Raw genomic sequence first — 15,392 nt, 5'->3', positions numbered from 1 at the left:
TGTCAGAAGTTTCCTTAAGTAAAAGCATCTGCTATTGAGCAGCTTAACTTAGCTTGGAAATAGTTTTAGGAAGGGGAGCCTTGAAATGGCTTCTGGAATTTGTTCGCTTACACTGATCTACACCACTGTGATTTGGGACTGGGATCCCTGATATCTGAGGGAGAGACACTTTATTTTGACTCTGATTTGGTACTACTAGATCTGAGTGCTCCTAGTCAGGGGAGCGTTTATGATTCTAGATTTTTTTAAAATTCTGTGTAGCATCCTTAAGAAACTTTATATGTTGCACATCTTGCAATACAATCATGGAAGTTGGCATTACTGCTGGTCAGTTGAAAGGATGTGTGGAAAGGACTATGAGTAGATTCTCTGCATCCCGAGACATCTTGCTACTAGAAGAATATAGATTCAGTTACTATGAGACTACCAGTGAAATACTGGGAGAATATGTGTATTTGACCTAGAAACGAACATGTCATAGATAATCACTTCATATAAGTTTCAGTATTGTCTTTGAGCTTGGATTCTCAATCCTTTTGAGTTTGTGAGATGGATGCTGTTGATTTGACTCTGTCTCTCCCCTCAGCTGCTCCTCTAGAAAACTCAGCACTGCATTTCAGAACTTCTGGTGTTGATTCAGCTTTCAAAGATTTACACAGGTTTATTCTCCACTCTCTTTTCTTTATTTGACCTAACTATTTGTGTGGGAGAGCACAGATTTGCATGAAGATCTTTACAGAAATGGCCTGGACATTTGTATTCAGGCAAATACATTTTTGAAGATAGTTTGGATTGATATGATCTGTAATTTCTTTTCAGAAGCTGGTACTTTCTTGTTCCCTGAAAATGAAAGATGGATGTGTTTCATTGCAGTACAAGAGAAATTATGTTTTGAAGCTGCTTTTCTAATGGTGGTCATGTAACACCACTTTTAATGCATCAGATTTCACATTATCTATTATTTGCCTTTTTTTTTTTTCCCAAGTGCCCAGGTCTCTAAGCAAAATTTTCACAATAAAATTTCACAGTCGTATGAGACTAGTACTTGCATAACGTTAGAATGGAATTAAAAGTTTCTGCTTTGTATGCAGAGCCAAGCATTCAAGAGCATTTGAAATGTTGAGATGAGAGAAACTGTCTTGGAACAGGCTGTTCTTATCCTGAACCATATTTCTTGGTGTATTTCCAGAAGTACTGAACATAATTGTGAAATGATACCCAGAATTAAAATTTGGGACCCAGCAGGACATGACCTGTTCTTCTATTACTTTGCACCCTTTGGTATTAGAGCCAACCTAAAGCAAACTGTCAGCCAGTGTCACCAGGCTCATGCCTGCCGTGTGTGAAAGCAATGACACAGAGCTAGCTGGAGCAGATAACCAACAATTCATCTTATGCACATGAAGTTCTCAATTGCCAGATTTCCCAGGTTGAAGTTTATTTTGTAGCATGAGACCAGATTTAAAATAAACCCTGCAGTTCTTCACTAAGTGTCACCCTGTACTAAATGTAGGGAGGTTAGTGGGATAATATCAGGTGCAGGATGGTTTCTGAGGGCTTACAGGAATATTATAAAAATGGAACATCACATTGTTCTGTTCTCCAAAATACTAAAACTTTATAATCGTGCATCTGAATATGAAATATTGGATAGTGAATGTCACAAAAGGTGCCTTTAAAATTATTCAATGTTATCGAAGCAACACTTAAGGAACAGCCCGGGGAAGTTCTCTTAGCCTTTTTCGTGTGGGTGTCCTCATCTCACAATCTATTAACTAAAAGGAATATTAATTTCTAAATGCACTGAGGCACTGATGGCTCATGCATAGATTTTCTCATAATACAACTCACTTGATAGTGCAGGGTACTCATCAAAGCATTACTAGAGAACAGCAGTAGCTTTGCCATTGGGGACTGTTGGGTCCATCTCCACCTAAACTTTAACAAGTTTTGTGGTATATGCCATTGCATGAGACTTGCTGCAGACACAGGGTTAGGGTTAGGAATCTAAGGAAGTGAAATCCTAGATGTGCAGTCGGAGAGGGACGCTCAAAAGGGGTTGCCAAAATACTTGGAAGGCTCTTAGTAGGGTTCCCTCAACACTATGTGACCTGGGGATGTGGCTGATCACAGAACCACAGAATGGTAGGGGTTGGAAAGGACCTCTGGAGATCATCTAGTCCAACCCCCCTTCCAGAGCAGGGTCACCTAGAGCAGGTTGCACAGGAACACGTCCAGGTGGGTTTTGAATGTCTCCAGAGACGGAGACTTCATCACTTCTCTGGGCAGCCTATTCCAGATCCTGGTTTAGAGATCCTGGCTTAGAGCCCAGTCTAGGTTTAGAGTCAAGATTAGGGCTGTGAGAATGAGAATTCAAGACACGTAGTAAGTGTGGAGTTCAAAGGGATACCAAAGTAAAGTGAGTGCTCCTACTAGGGCTCTCCCCTGAGTGATCCTTTGCCTGGGGAACTGGAATGCCGCATGGATAAGTGCCAGCCTAGGGAGGTGAGGGGTAGGCCCAAGTGGCTCTGAGGCTGGGACAGTGGAGACCTCCTCAATCTGAGCTTTATACCCTTCTGGCTCCTTCTAAGTTGTATTTCCTGTGCTAAGTGTGGATGGTGTGCATGCCAGCACTAGGCTGGGCACCACAGTGCACTGGAAGTGTAACTAGAACCAGAGGTATACTGTGCCTGCACAGTAGCCCTCGATGCCTGGCGGGGATCCACCCAAGTCAAAGGATTAGGGCTATCACTGCTAGAGAGGAAAGAAGACGCCATGACTATTTTCCCCTAGCACAACCAGGGTTAACACAATACAGCCTCAACACCCACTCATTTTTCTTGGGACAGAGCTACTCTCCTATGTAAACAGAGATTAAGTTCGTTGCATCCTTCTAAAGGACCTTGCTATCAAATTGCATTTAGAATTGCACAGAGGTCCAGGGAGAGGGCAGGGTTCCCAGTTTCACTAATGAACTTTGTTTTCAAGCCTGCATCTTTTTTTAAAAAAACTCTTCTCTATTTCCCAGAAATGTGTTCTGCTTTTCAGCCTTTAGTATTCATGTCTCATATATCTAGCGTGCTGAGAGACTCCAGTTCATGCTTCTTTACTTCCTGCCCTTGGTAGTTTAACCTCTAGGCATTCACATTGCTTTATCACCATCCTCGAACTGTGGTTTTGTGATTCCTTACCTATTGCCAGCCATTTTATATTGCTCTCTGCTGTTCTCAGAATATTTGGATTTAACATTCCTGTTACTTCTGTAAAAGGAAGTGACTAAACACCAAGGAGCACAGAAAAGGTGACTCTCTGATGTCAGATTGCATGAATGTTGCTGTGTATTGCAGAGCTGCTGGAGTGCTAGTTCTTCAGCATATGTAAAGCTGTGGTCATATGCATTTCTCCTTGTTAGGGAGCTCCTGGCAGTGTCTTGAAAAGCCAGCCCCTTGACAAGAATCCCTTTGCTTTGTCCACATTCTGGCTAGAGCATAGTTAAATCAGCCCTGAAGAAAATCACAAGTTCACTAGTTATCTTTTAAATACTTCCATTTCTTTTATATCATTTTACTATTGCTGACACTTTATGGCTGATCAGAGATGCCAAATTACAACCCCAAGAAAAACAAAGCTTCTGTTCTCTTACAAGAACAATATTTGCAGGATGAGAATTCATGCTGTGCTGTCACAAATAAATAGGCATCAGCTGGGAGCAAGGAGGAGACTGAGGCTAGTTCCAACTTTTAGCCTTGTTATTGAGGATACTACTGTGACAGTAGTTTTAAAAATGTAGACACCTGTCCTGTGCAGCAAGTAGTCACTGTTAATCCCCACTTTGCTGAATCAGTGAAGAACCACCAATGTAACTGCTTGGACTCAAAAGCAAGTTTCGTCTTTAATTTCATGTGGAAGCTGGCTATTATGGATAGCAGCTCTTAACTATAGTATGACATAAATATTATTCTCTGTCGGAAATGATTTCCAGTCCATCATGTGTTTTCAGTGAGACACATATGTTGTCACTGCCTCTATTGTGATTATCAGTTCATCAGTTAACACCTTTAATCTCAGTTGACTTCAAGTGTCAACATAAATATAACTGTGATAGGAATTTGCTTTTGGGTTTCTAGTGAGTCGTGGGAAATTAAGTTTATCATTTGTAAGCTGTGATTTGAGATGGTTCCATGTTTCTGTTAACTGTTCTGTTATGGCATATTTGCATTTATCAGGAGATACCATTTAACTGGCCAACACATCCATGAGGCATGAGCTAAACATTAACTGTAGGTGCAGGGTTATGGTTGAACAGATAAAGCGTGTGTTTTTGGATGACTAAGTGATTACTCAAATCTCCCTTTTTCTTTCTTCTTATCAATGCCTTTTTAGTTCATATTCCAGGACTCCTGCTGGGCTGTGACTGTACTTCAACTTGTTTCTCAGAAAAGCCCCTAAAAGTTGGCTCAGTTGCCTAAAGGGTCCTTCATAGTACAGGCAGCTCTTTTGGTCTCAGCGGGTTTCTTTCTCTCTGATTGTTCATTTAGAGTAGCATTCCCAAAGCCTTTATTCCAGGTCCTTTCATGGGCTCCTCCTTCAGGGATCAAAATGCTGCAGACTGGAGGGTGTTAAAGGGGAGTGGGTTTCAGTAAAAGTATTAGTGCTGCTTTGAGAGTGGCTTTTTCCTGGTAACCTTATTGTCCTGGATTCACAGAAGGTGCAGCAGGAGGTGACAGGCCTGACAGCACAAGAGTCCCCTCAAACAGAGAAGAGACAGTGATCCTTTCAGGTTAAATACAGCAACTTTGACAGGTCCTGTTTTTCTAAAGGGGAGACTTGCCACTTGTTCCGCTGCTGGAATGACGGCAGTCTAGGGGCCCTGGGGTGAAGAGCCTGAAGGGATGCAGCACAGTGAAGATGTGGACTGTTTCTCTATAAATTCAAGCATAACCAGGTGGGTTTAGAGGCACTGGAACATGACCATTGGTGTTGGCAAACTTGCCAGCACATTCCTAATAATGAGTTTGGCCTGTTCCAACCAGCAATTTCCTCAGACGTATCCTGGGTGTGGGTTGGCAGTTAGGGAAGTCAAGGAAGTAGTCTCAAAAGGCAGATTGCTGCCGCCATTCGGTTTTAGAACTAACCTGGACATGGCTGCTCCGTACCAGCTGACTTCCACGCGCCCAGTTAATGTTCTACTATAGATGTTGTTATAGAGCCCAGAACGAACCAAGTCTCAGCTCATGTTCGAGCAGTGCTCGATGCTGATGGAGTGATAGCCGTTGGGTGTTTTAAGTGGGTCACTCCCACTCTTTCTTCATCTCCAAATCCAGAAACTGGTCTTCTAATAGGGCCTAGAGGAATCACAAGATTGCCTTTGAGACTTCGAAAAGGAAATACAATTTTGCAGATACTAAGGCAATAGTTAATTGGTAGGGATAGCTCATTGTTGCGTAATACTTAAGCTGCTTTATTGTGGTGCTATGGCTTTTGGAATTGTAACAGCATTAAAAAACAGATAAAAACCACGCAGTTTCCTTAACTTTCAAATAAACAATAAGTTTTTATGTATTCAGTGTTTTGCTCTGAAAACCTTCAGCATCCAGTAAATCAGAAGCTGGATGAAATTAGAGAGCTTCATGAAACTAAATTATCAAGGGCTACCAGATATAAAGACTGCACTTGTTGCTCAGGAAGTTTCTGAGTTGCAAGTATTTGGAGACTGGGAGAGCATTTAGGGGAAAAATCATTACATGTTCATTGCTATATTCTTCCTGCTATAGTCTTCCCTGGGCATCCACTGTATCCACTGGGATACTGAGCTATGGGGCTCTCAGTTTGACCCATCTGTCTGTTTTTGTGTTCATATATAAATATAGTCAGCATCTAAGCCTGTTGTATAGAAATGGTGGAAACTGAATGCAAGCAAATGAGACAAATATTCTTCAGATGAAACAGTATATATGACCATGAAACCAGGACAGGGCTGCACTAGATGTCTTTACATTAGAATGTTGAACTCTCTTTTTTTTTTTTTTAATATTTTTTCTCTTTCTAAGCAGTGTCAGGAGAGCAGAGAAGTTTTCTGAATATAAGCACTTTTGCTTTTACTGAGTTTATATTTTCAAAATGGCTGTTTGTTTGGCTTTGGATAAACAAACCTCTAAACACTGTGTTGGGCAATCTTGGCCACCAATGTGTGTGTGATGTATGTGTTTATGTGTGTGTCCAACACTGTTCAGGCTGACTAAATTTCAGTGTCAGGAAAGGAAATATAAAACTTGCACAGTCTGCTGAGAGACTGGGCTTGCTCTGTAGCAAATGTCAGACCTCGAGGAAGAAGCAGAAAAGAGGAAGTCTGACTTGGCTCCAAGGCTAATAAGTGGCACCTTTTTAGCACTTGACATGAAAATAGAGACTGACATCCAGGAACTGAGCATCACTTGTCTCTTCTCAGTCACCCCAGGCTGGGGAGAGTGGGAACAGGCAAATGAAGGAAAGAAAAGTGGTGGTTGCCTTTTGGCAGGAGCAAAGAGCCTGCTGAGGGTTGAGTCCAGAAGAAGCGTTTCTTTTGGACTTGGAGTACCCCTTGGTGATGGCTGCCTGGGTGTGAAGGACTATGTTTCCTCATTCCAGATGCTGGGCAGAGCTACTGAAATAAAGAAATGCCCCTGCGGCAGAGGCATGGCCAGGAGGGAGTTACCAGGGAGGGAGTGCCCCAGGCACCAAGTGACCAAAAAAAAAGAGAGATGAAATTTTAATAATAAGGCACTGCTCATGCTTTTGGGCAACCCAGAGTATGTCCATAACCAATTATGGATTCCACATGGGTTTGGGGACTGCATGCTTTATGGCGGTGTTAATGCTATGCAGCACTCAAGAGGCTGCACCAGGGATTGCCATCTGGCAAGGTTGTGTGTACATGATGTGGATCTCAGGAAAGCAGCATGGAGGAGGACAGATGCTGTCTATGTGATGGGAGCACCTGCAGTCACCTGATAGGAGAGCTGTGGATCTCAACCCTCTGTAATTCATCCTGGGGCCTGAAGTGACAGAAAGATTGGTCACTACTGGTGTACAGCATCCAAAACACTGCGTGAACTAAGTACTAAAAGTGGAAGTATTGTGAAAGCTGCTGGTGCAGACAGGGAAGAGGGCCAGAAAGGAAACCAAGATACAATTAGTCCCATACCTGTGGCACCTGGAGTTGGGTTTTGGCTTCTTGATTTCCAGAGAGGATGATGTGTGAGGCTGAAGGACCAAGTCCATTTCCTTTTTGTTTCAGCGCCATTCTGACTGCTAGCATGAAGCTCTGGAGATGCACGCTGAGATCCTCTTTCTGTGCTACAAAGCTTTCAAATTAATTTCATTTTCATTAAAATAGTAACCCCTGACCGGTCACTGCTGGAAGTCATTTAATCTGCAGCAGACAAAACCCAGATGTTTCTGTGTGCATTATTTACTTTATGGCCTTTCTACACTGACCCTGGTGCACCATGTAGAAACTGGTCTGTTTTTCTTTTGTTAAATGCTGCTGCTCCCATCTGTGAGTAGCTCTGCTTTTTATGAAAAAAAAAAAAAAGAAAAAAGAACATCTCTAGGTTTTCTTCAGTCAACCTTTTTTCACCTTTCTTTTGATGACTTCTGTGGAAGTCTGTGCATTACTAGTTTAGGGTTTGAATCCAGAGAAGGCCGTGGTGAGTAAAGCAGAATTAAAGCAAAGAGATGAAATATACAGTTCTGGTATAGCTACTGCCACATGATTTGGAAAGGGACTATGTCATTGTTGGGACTTTGATTTCTTTACCCAGCAGGAGTCTTGCTCAGGACTGTATTTTTTAATGTTTGCTGTTGCACTGTTCCACTTGCCAAGAGCGCTCTCATGGGATTTGCAGGAGGTGGCAAGCACCGAGCTGTATTTACTGCTCTAAATGTTTCTGTGTTCCATATCTCTGCTTTTTCCATTTGTACTATCTGTAGTTAACAGGTGTATAGGTTCTTGCTGTCTCTGAAAGAATATTCAGCATGTATTTATCAGCTCAGATATTTTTGGGCATGTTCCAACATTGTCTTGGCAATTCTGTAGTACTATGCATAGCATCCCATACAGCATTCACCAGCCTAAGTGCTGGTGTGAGTAGCAAATACAGATTTTGGATATAAAAAAAGGGAGGGAATGGGAGGGCTTATGAAAATTGCAACTGTCTAGAATTTATTGCTAATAATAACTTACTTGCATTTTCCAATTTGATAAGCTGAAAATGTCTTACTCCAATATGACAAAAAAACTAACCAGCTGTTGTGCAAAGAAAGGTCTTAAAATTAAATACACAATTTAGAAAAGAAGGGAAGAACATGCATGAAATTCTGAAAACACCTTATTCTCTTGAAATAAAAATATGTAGCACTCATCCAGCTCAGCTCAGATATTCTTACACTACATATTTAACATCAAAAAGATTAATATTCCAGTTCTGAATGTGGGGAGGCAGGGTTTTTCTCTATTCCCATTGCTCATTCTCATGAATGAGCAACAGTTGAATATTTGTAATTTCTACCCCACATTCCAGCTGAGTAAATTCTGGGACTATAATATCAGTGCGTCCCTAGAGGAAAGGGTGTAAAATTTTGAAGGAAGAAAGAAGCCATTTGCAGTGATCACTGTGTGGGAAAGTGGTTAAGGATAAATAGTAGAACAGCTCCAAAGGGAATTGTGCAAGAGCCTGGAAACACCATTTCTTGAAAGGATTTGAACACTGGGGAATTTCCAAAGTAAAACAGCAGTGAAAGATGAGCAGGGAAAAAGGACAGAAAAAAAACTCCAGAAGACTGAATTTCTCCCTTCCTGCATATTGCTGCTCCACTTTCTGGTGAAGAAAGCAAACACTTTCTTGTATTCTTGCACAAGAAAAGGGTTGTATCACACGAGCTCCCAGGGCCATTCAGAAGGAAGGGAAGTCATTATGAAGCAATGCTGTTATCTCTGGGACCACGACAGAGCTATGAGACTATGTCTGTGTTTGCACAATCAGAAAAACCCTCTTTTTTTTGCACCAGGACATGGCACGGGCTGTTTGTGGAGCTGCTTTTTTCCTTTTGTCAGCCTCTTCATTCCTTTGCTTGTGAACTACATGAGGATCACAAGGGCGGTTAAGAACCTGCTCTTACCCCCTTCCCATGCAGAGAAACTCAGCTTGCACTGTGTTTGCTTATGCGCCCGTTCTCGTGAGATCCTTATTGACTTCCAGCACTCACACATCTGGCTTGTATTTCCAGGATTTATCCTTCCCAAAGATCTGGAAGTGTGGCAGAGAGCGGGCAGCAGTGCTGAATGCTTAGGCTGTGTTTAAGCTGGAACTCATGGGAGGGGAGTCTATGGCAAGTGTAAGTCTCTCCAGCAGCTTGTGGCTTCCCAGTGGCACGTCCTGGTCCCTTCCTACCCTTTCTGCACCAGCTGCACAGGTTCTCCCTCCTTCCCCCTTTCAGCACCAGCTGTGATGCTGGTGGATGTCACTGTCTCCAAATGAGATGATGGTAGGAAACTGCAAAACTCCAGTGGGGATGCTCTGTGTGTGCTCTCGTTTCTCAGGAAGAGCTGCAGGGATAGGCAGAGAAGGGGCCTGCTGTCTCCAGGGGGAAGTGGGATCTGTTTGGCTCTGTCTGTTCTCTGATTGAGCATTCCTGCTCATTTTGGAGAGGAGATGAAATCCAGATGTCTTTATTCTTGACTCAAAGATTTCAGTGTGGTTAAGCACTTTGGAAATGCTTGCTGTGCAACAGTACAGCTCTGTCATTTACCTGGGAATCCCAGAAAAGCCTGGTCTCATTTTCTTTTCAGTTCTCATTTAGGGGATTTTTTAAAAAATATTTCCCCTCCTTGCTCCTCTTTCTGAGAGGATGAGGTTGTTTTTAGATGGTCTCTTAAGACAAAAGTCCCTATTGTTTCTATGTATCACGAACTTAAAAAAAAAAAGCAAACAAAAAAAAAAAGGAGAGTTGTACTAGCTGCACCAAAAACCTAATGCAGACATAACATCACAATTGCTTGAGGCTCAGTATGTGCAGCCTATGGAGTGCTTGCCCTCTATCTCCTGTGTGGTGTTAGCGTGTATCGGCTGACTGTGTGAGGCAGGAGCATGGACCAGGGACCCACAGTGTGTGGGGATGGCAGGGGGTAGGAGAGGGGGGGATATTTGGTGGGGAGAGTCACTGCTTTGTGGAGACGGAGTTAGGAACCAGGGTGATAGGGGCTGGAGAAGCAGGTAGAGGGCTTAGGAGAGGACACAGAGGCAAGCCTGTGGGTCTTGCCAGTATTTATTCATTTGCATATATCCCTCTCCACCATGAAGAACAGCCCAGCCCAACTCCAAGCCCAGGTCTTTCAGCCTCCCCTGGCAATGGGTGTACTGAAACCAGAGGAGTTTCCAAAGCATCTGTGTGAGGTTCAAGAGGACAGCTCAAGCTGACCTAAGGACTCACCACTGCCCAGGCAGGGAGATACCTCTGTATTTCCCCTCTGCACTTGTTGCAGCTCCTCTCACCAGAAATTTGACTTTTAACAGGCTCCTTTTGTTCAACTCCTGAGCTCCCAGGGCTCAGCTCTCACGGCAGATCACATTATTTCAGGTGCTGCCTGAAATAGAGGAAAATAACTTCCCTTGATCTGCTAACCACACTCCTGAAGAAGTCCAGTATCTGCCGGCCAGGTTTGCAGCGTAAGCGTGTTGTGGTGCATGGTCAGCCTGGCTCCTGCTGCAAGCCTAGGCCCTTCACAAGAGAGCCTGTGCTGAGCATGGTGTTATTGCGCCCAGGGGCAGACCTTTGCCCGGCTCTTTACCAGATTTCATGAGGTTTTTCTGTTGAAGATCATCAAGGTCCCTGTGGATGATGCTCTGCTGCTCGTCCTGTCAGCCACTGCCCTTAATTTAGTTTTAGCCAGAGATTTGATAAGAGTGCATTTTTGTCCTCATTGTTTTCCTTTTTGACTTGCCAACTGTGTTTCAACCAGCACACCCTTTTCAGAACATCCTTCTACGGCTCTTGGCATTAAAGAGCTCAAGATTTGGGTATGTTGCTTTCTTCACTCTGTGAGATCCCTGGCAAAATCATGCATCAGCTTCCTCAGCTGATCTGGTTCCCTCATACGTGCAGAGTGGCTCGTGCTGCCTCGTGCTGTGCTCTGTGCAGACCAAGGGACCTCCAGGCTGCACAGGACCCAGCAAGCAAACCCTGATCCGGGCAACTCTTGAACTGAGCATGGCAGTGAACCATGATTCCACTGATTGTGGCTCACTGAGATCTTACAAAGCATATGATGGCAGCTGTGTAGGTTGATACATATAGGTACATGTGCATTTAACTATAAATATGTTATGTTTAGGACTTGCAGTGAGTTTAGTACTTTCATGTGAGTTAAAACCCTCCACGGATATCCTTTGGTGTCACTATCATAATACTTTGGCCTAATTTAGTCAATACAGAGTTCAGACAGAGTTTACTGTTGGTGTCTTTGGTTGCACACAAAGCTCCCTTTTGTTTTCCAGTGTCAGTACTTTCAGCCGCTGTAGTAATTATATTAATGAGGTTTAGTCTTTAAGAAAACATCTCCTGCTGGATTTGCTCCAGAAGAGCACTCAAGAGTTAAAGACTGAGTCAGAAGGTTTCACTGTTAATCTAATCTTGAGTGTAGCTGCACTGTAATAGAAAGAATAAAATGCTGATGCTGTGCCTGGATATGCTCATCAAATAAAGTTGATGGAGAAGAGTTTCCCTTGAGCAGTGGTCTGTGCCGTGTGTCCCAGTAAGTAAAGCCGTGCAAATAATTGACTTTCAATATGTTGATCAAACTGAAGAATAGAGGATTTTTAGGTTTGGGTTTAACAGAGCATTTCTTTCAGGCATTACTTTGTAACCAGCAGGAAAGTTAATGTAGGAAACTTCAACAAAGATATAGGAGTCCCTGAGATTCTGCTGGGTCTTTTTGTAGATTTCAGTGATGTGAGAAATGGTGCGCGTCCTGCAAATGTCCTGCTCAACTGCTTTCGCTTTGTTCATGCTTGGAGCCCACAAAGAAAGATCTCTCACAGTGTGAAACTGAAAGTTAGTGTGGCTGAGGAAAAGAGTCCCAGAGTAAGCGTTGGACTGTTAATACATGTCCTCTTCAAGACGTAGGTTTACCCACTTCCAGTCACCTGTTACTGCCCTGCTGCGCACTCCTAACATATGGGACTGCTTGTGATCATCCTCAAACTCTTTCAGGGCTTGCAGGAAGAATCTGTGTAACCAATACAGCTGCAGCCAGAAGTGTGTTTTCAAGATTTAAGATGAAGTATTGCCAAGTTTCTCAGCTGGAACCAGGAGAGTTGTTCCCTGGCATTCTTTGAAATTAACAGGAAAACAAAAAAGCCTTGATTCAGAAGGTACTTAAATGTTAATCGCAGTGGAACTTAAGTCCATGAGTAATTTTAGAGTATGTTTCCCTTTCTGATTTCAATAGAAAAAGAAGCAGAGTTTAGTTTTCCTGCGTCAGAGGAGTTTATAGGCTTCACTTTCATTCTGAATTCTGAGAAATAACAGAAGAGAGACAGACATGAATGAGAAGTTATTCAAAATTTCCGGTTTCTGAGTATCTGTTTTTTCAGATGTCTGAAAACTATACAAACTTGATTTTTGTGGGAGCCCTCGATAAAGAAAACTTGTTTGTGTGCAAAGGAAAACAATGTGCAAAGGTTAGTATTTCTCAGCTTCTGAAAAATTGTACTGAGACAAATGGATCATGAGCACCAAAATCTGTGGAACTCACAGCCATGTCTCTTAGAAGATTTGAACAATAAATTCCCAGCATGTTGCTTATATTTTTATGATTTGATTATCATATAGAGACAACTGATATTCCTGGGTTATAAATAAACATGACTGGAGGAGAAGATGAATGGTGTATGAAATACATCCAGTTTGGCCTTTGGTTGCATTCTCTTGGAAACTTTCTTGGACACTTGTCCAATGGTTTGAACTTAATTTAGAGTCGGGAAATGCAAAATGCACTTCTTATTTATTACAATAAGAGCTTGGTGACTGTAGACAGTGCTCTGCAAGCAAACACCAGCAGAAGGAGGCATTCTCTCGAGTATGTTGCGATGTAATTTGAACAGTGTAAAGACAAAGGCAAAGGAGGATGCTTAGGACGCTAGCATGAGAATGCCTCAGGAGTTTGGTGTATGGTTAGGGTTCTTTTAGTTTATATTTTTAGAAGATGAGATAAAGAGTGATAAATTGAGGGTCGTTATCTTAGTTAGCTTTTCTTTGCTGAGTAGAAATGTCTGGCTTTCTGTCCAATGATGTTCTTTTCTTCCCCCTCAATCAATGGAAAGCGTCACTGAAGAAAAGGAGGCATGGAGAAAACACAACGCTTGAAATGCTGTTCATGCCACAAATGTGCTCTTTTGCCACAGACAAGGCAGCAACCTTGTTTTCTTTAGTCTGGCCCCAGACTGTCATGAATCCTGCTTCAGCAGGGAGATCTCTGTCTTCTCAGAAGATGGCTCCTTGATTTGCATCTCCGACTTTATTCTGCTGAATGAAAAGCATGTGTACAGCATGTGTAAATGATGGTGCTCTTTGGGAATGTCTCCTCACCTCCAGGATCCTGAGGCTTGTTATGAGGGCTGGCTTTCAACCAGCAACCACCTTTTTTTCCTCAAACATGACTGATACCAATCATCTGAAACCAACTTCACTGTCAGAGAAGTAGGCTCTACAGACGGTAGCTCAGTGTGTCAAGAACATGTTGGAGCTTGAGGTAAAATTACGTTACCTTAGTGCAATACACTGCTGCCAAAAGAAGCAAAGGTGCACACTGGGCACCTTCGGCAAGGCTGAAGGTGAAGCTCCTGGTGCCTCCAGAGCCTGCCCTGGTCCCTTTGCTCACTAGATGATGGGATCAGACTAACTGCCCTGTGTACTCTCCCCACAAACTCAGCCCAGTGGCTGAGGCCCATCAACACCTCTGCAATAACCTACCTGCAAGGGGAATTTCTTCCCAACTCCTTCACTTAGTATTTATGCTCTGTGCTTAAAATCTGAGTATTTCTATCTCTTGATGATTTCTTACCCTCCATAAGGTAGCTGTGGTGCTCACATCAACCTTATCAATGCCTGTGCTTCAGATGTTAAATAATTTTCAATTTTGGTCACTTGATTGAAGATCTGGACAAAGATGTAACAAGACCCCAACAATATAAAGGACAATTTAAAGATACTGTGCCTCCTTATTAGTTAATAAATGCTGAGTCTCTTAATAATTACAATTCTAATTAAAATATCCTTGAGTATATCTTGGCCTTTAAGGGTCTTTAAATGCCTGAGCTCCTTTTCATGCAGCATACAAAGCCCTTCATGCTCACAGTGGAGGACCAGAGAATCCGTGCAGTGCAGTGCTATGTTTTGCGATTTATGCCAAGGCAAACTATGTTCCCAGACAATGATGATAAATGTGAAAGTTTTGAGAAACAAACAAACAGACAAATAGAGGTCACAGTCCTGAGCTCTAGCGTGAGAACAGCTAAGCAGCCTCTCACATGGGAGTGTCAGTGCAGACTTTGTATAATATGGTCAAAGTTGAGTGTTGCACCAACATGACTGTAAGGGTTATACATTGAAAGAAAGAAGTAGGCTCAGTCTTCATTTCTAAGTCTAAAAGACAAACAGGTTTGCCTATCGGAGGTATCTGTTGGAATAGATCATAACCATGTCTTGGCCTTCCCATGACACTCTCTCTTACCTTTCTTGCCTCTTCCAGGTCTCCTCCTTGGCAGCACAAAGGTAATTTTCCAGATACAGACGTTTGATGTGCTGAGTTGAAAACCAAATTTGATGCAAATTTGGAGACCGCAGTTGAATTCTCCATGGCATTTGGTGAAAGCAAATGGGCAAAATCCACTTGAGCCTTGAGTCTATTGGTACTGAATGGTCAGGGTTTCCAGCCCTGCTATGAATTTACAGGAAAGAGCTTTCCCAAAAAACACCAGAGTGATGATTCTTTAAGTGTAATAGAATAATTTGTCAAAAATGAAACACAAAAGAAACACAAAAATGAAATGAAGTCATGTAGGGATTGAGAAATTTTACAAGGTCAGCAATGTTTTGCAATGGGGTGAAATGAAGAGTCACATTAGAGCTGTGGTGGCCTGCTACACATGCCAAGTATAGTCGCCAAATCAGACAGATGTGGAGACCAAGAAATTATTCCCCGGGGACCATAGTTTTATCTTGGACAAACCCATATATTTTTCTTGGGCTATTCTTGCTTCCCCAGCATAACCTTACGGGAAGATACAACTACAGAAAAAGACAGACTAGTCTATCAAATCCTTTTCTTGAGATATGATACATGAAATAGTATT

The sequence above is a fragment of the Larus michahellis genome, chromosome 13 (assembly GCF_964199755.1).
Source record: "Larus michahellis chromosome 13, bLarMic1.1, whole genome shotgun sequence".
Taxonomy (NCBI): Eukaryota; Metazoa; Chordata; class Aves; order Charadriiformes; family Laridae; genus Larus; species Larus michahellis.
This window is presented reverse-complemented; position numbering follows the sequence as displayed.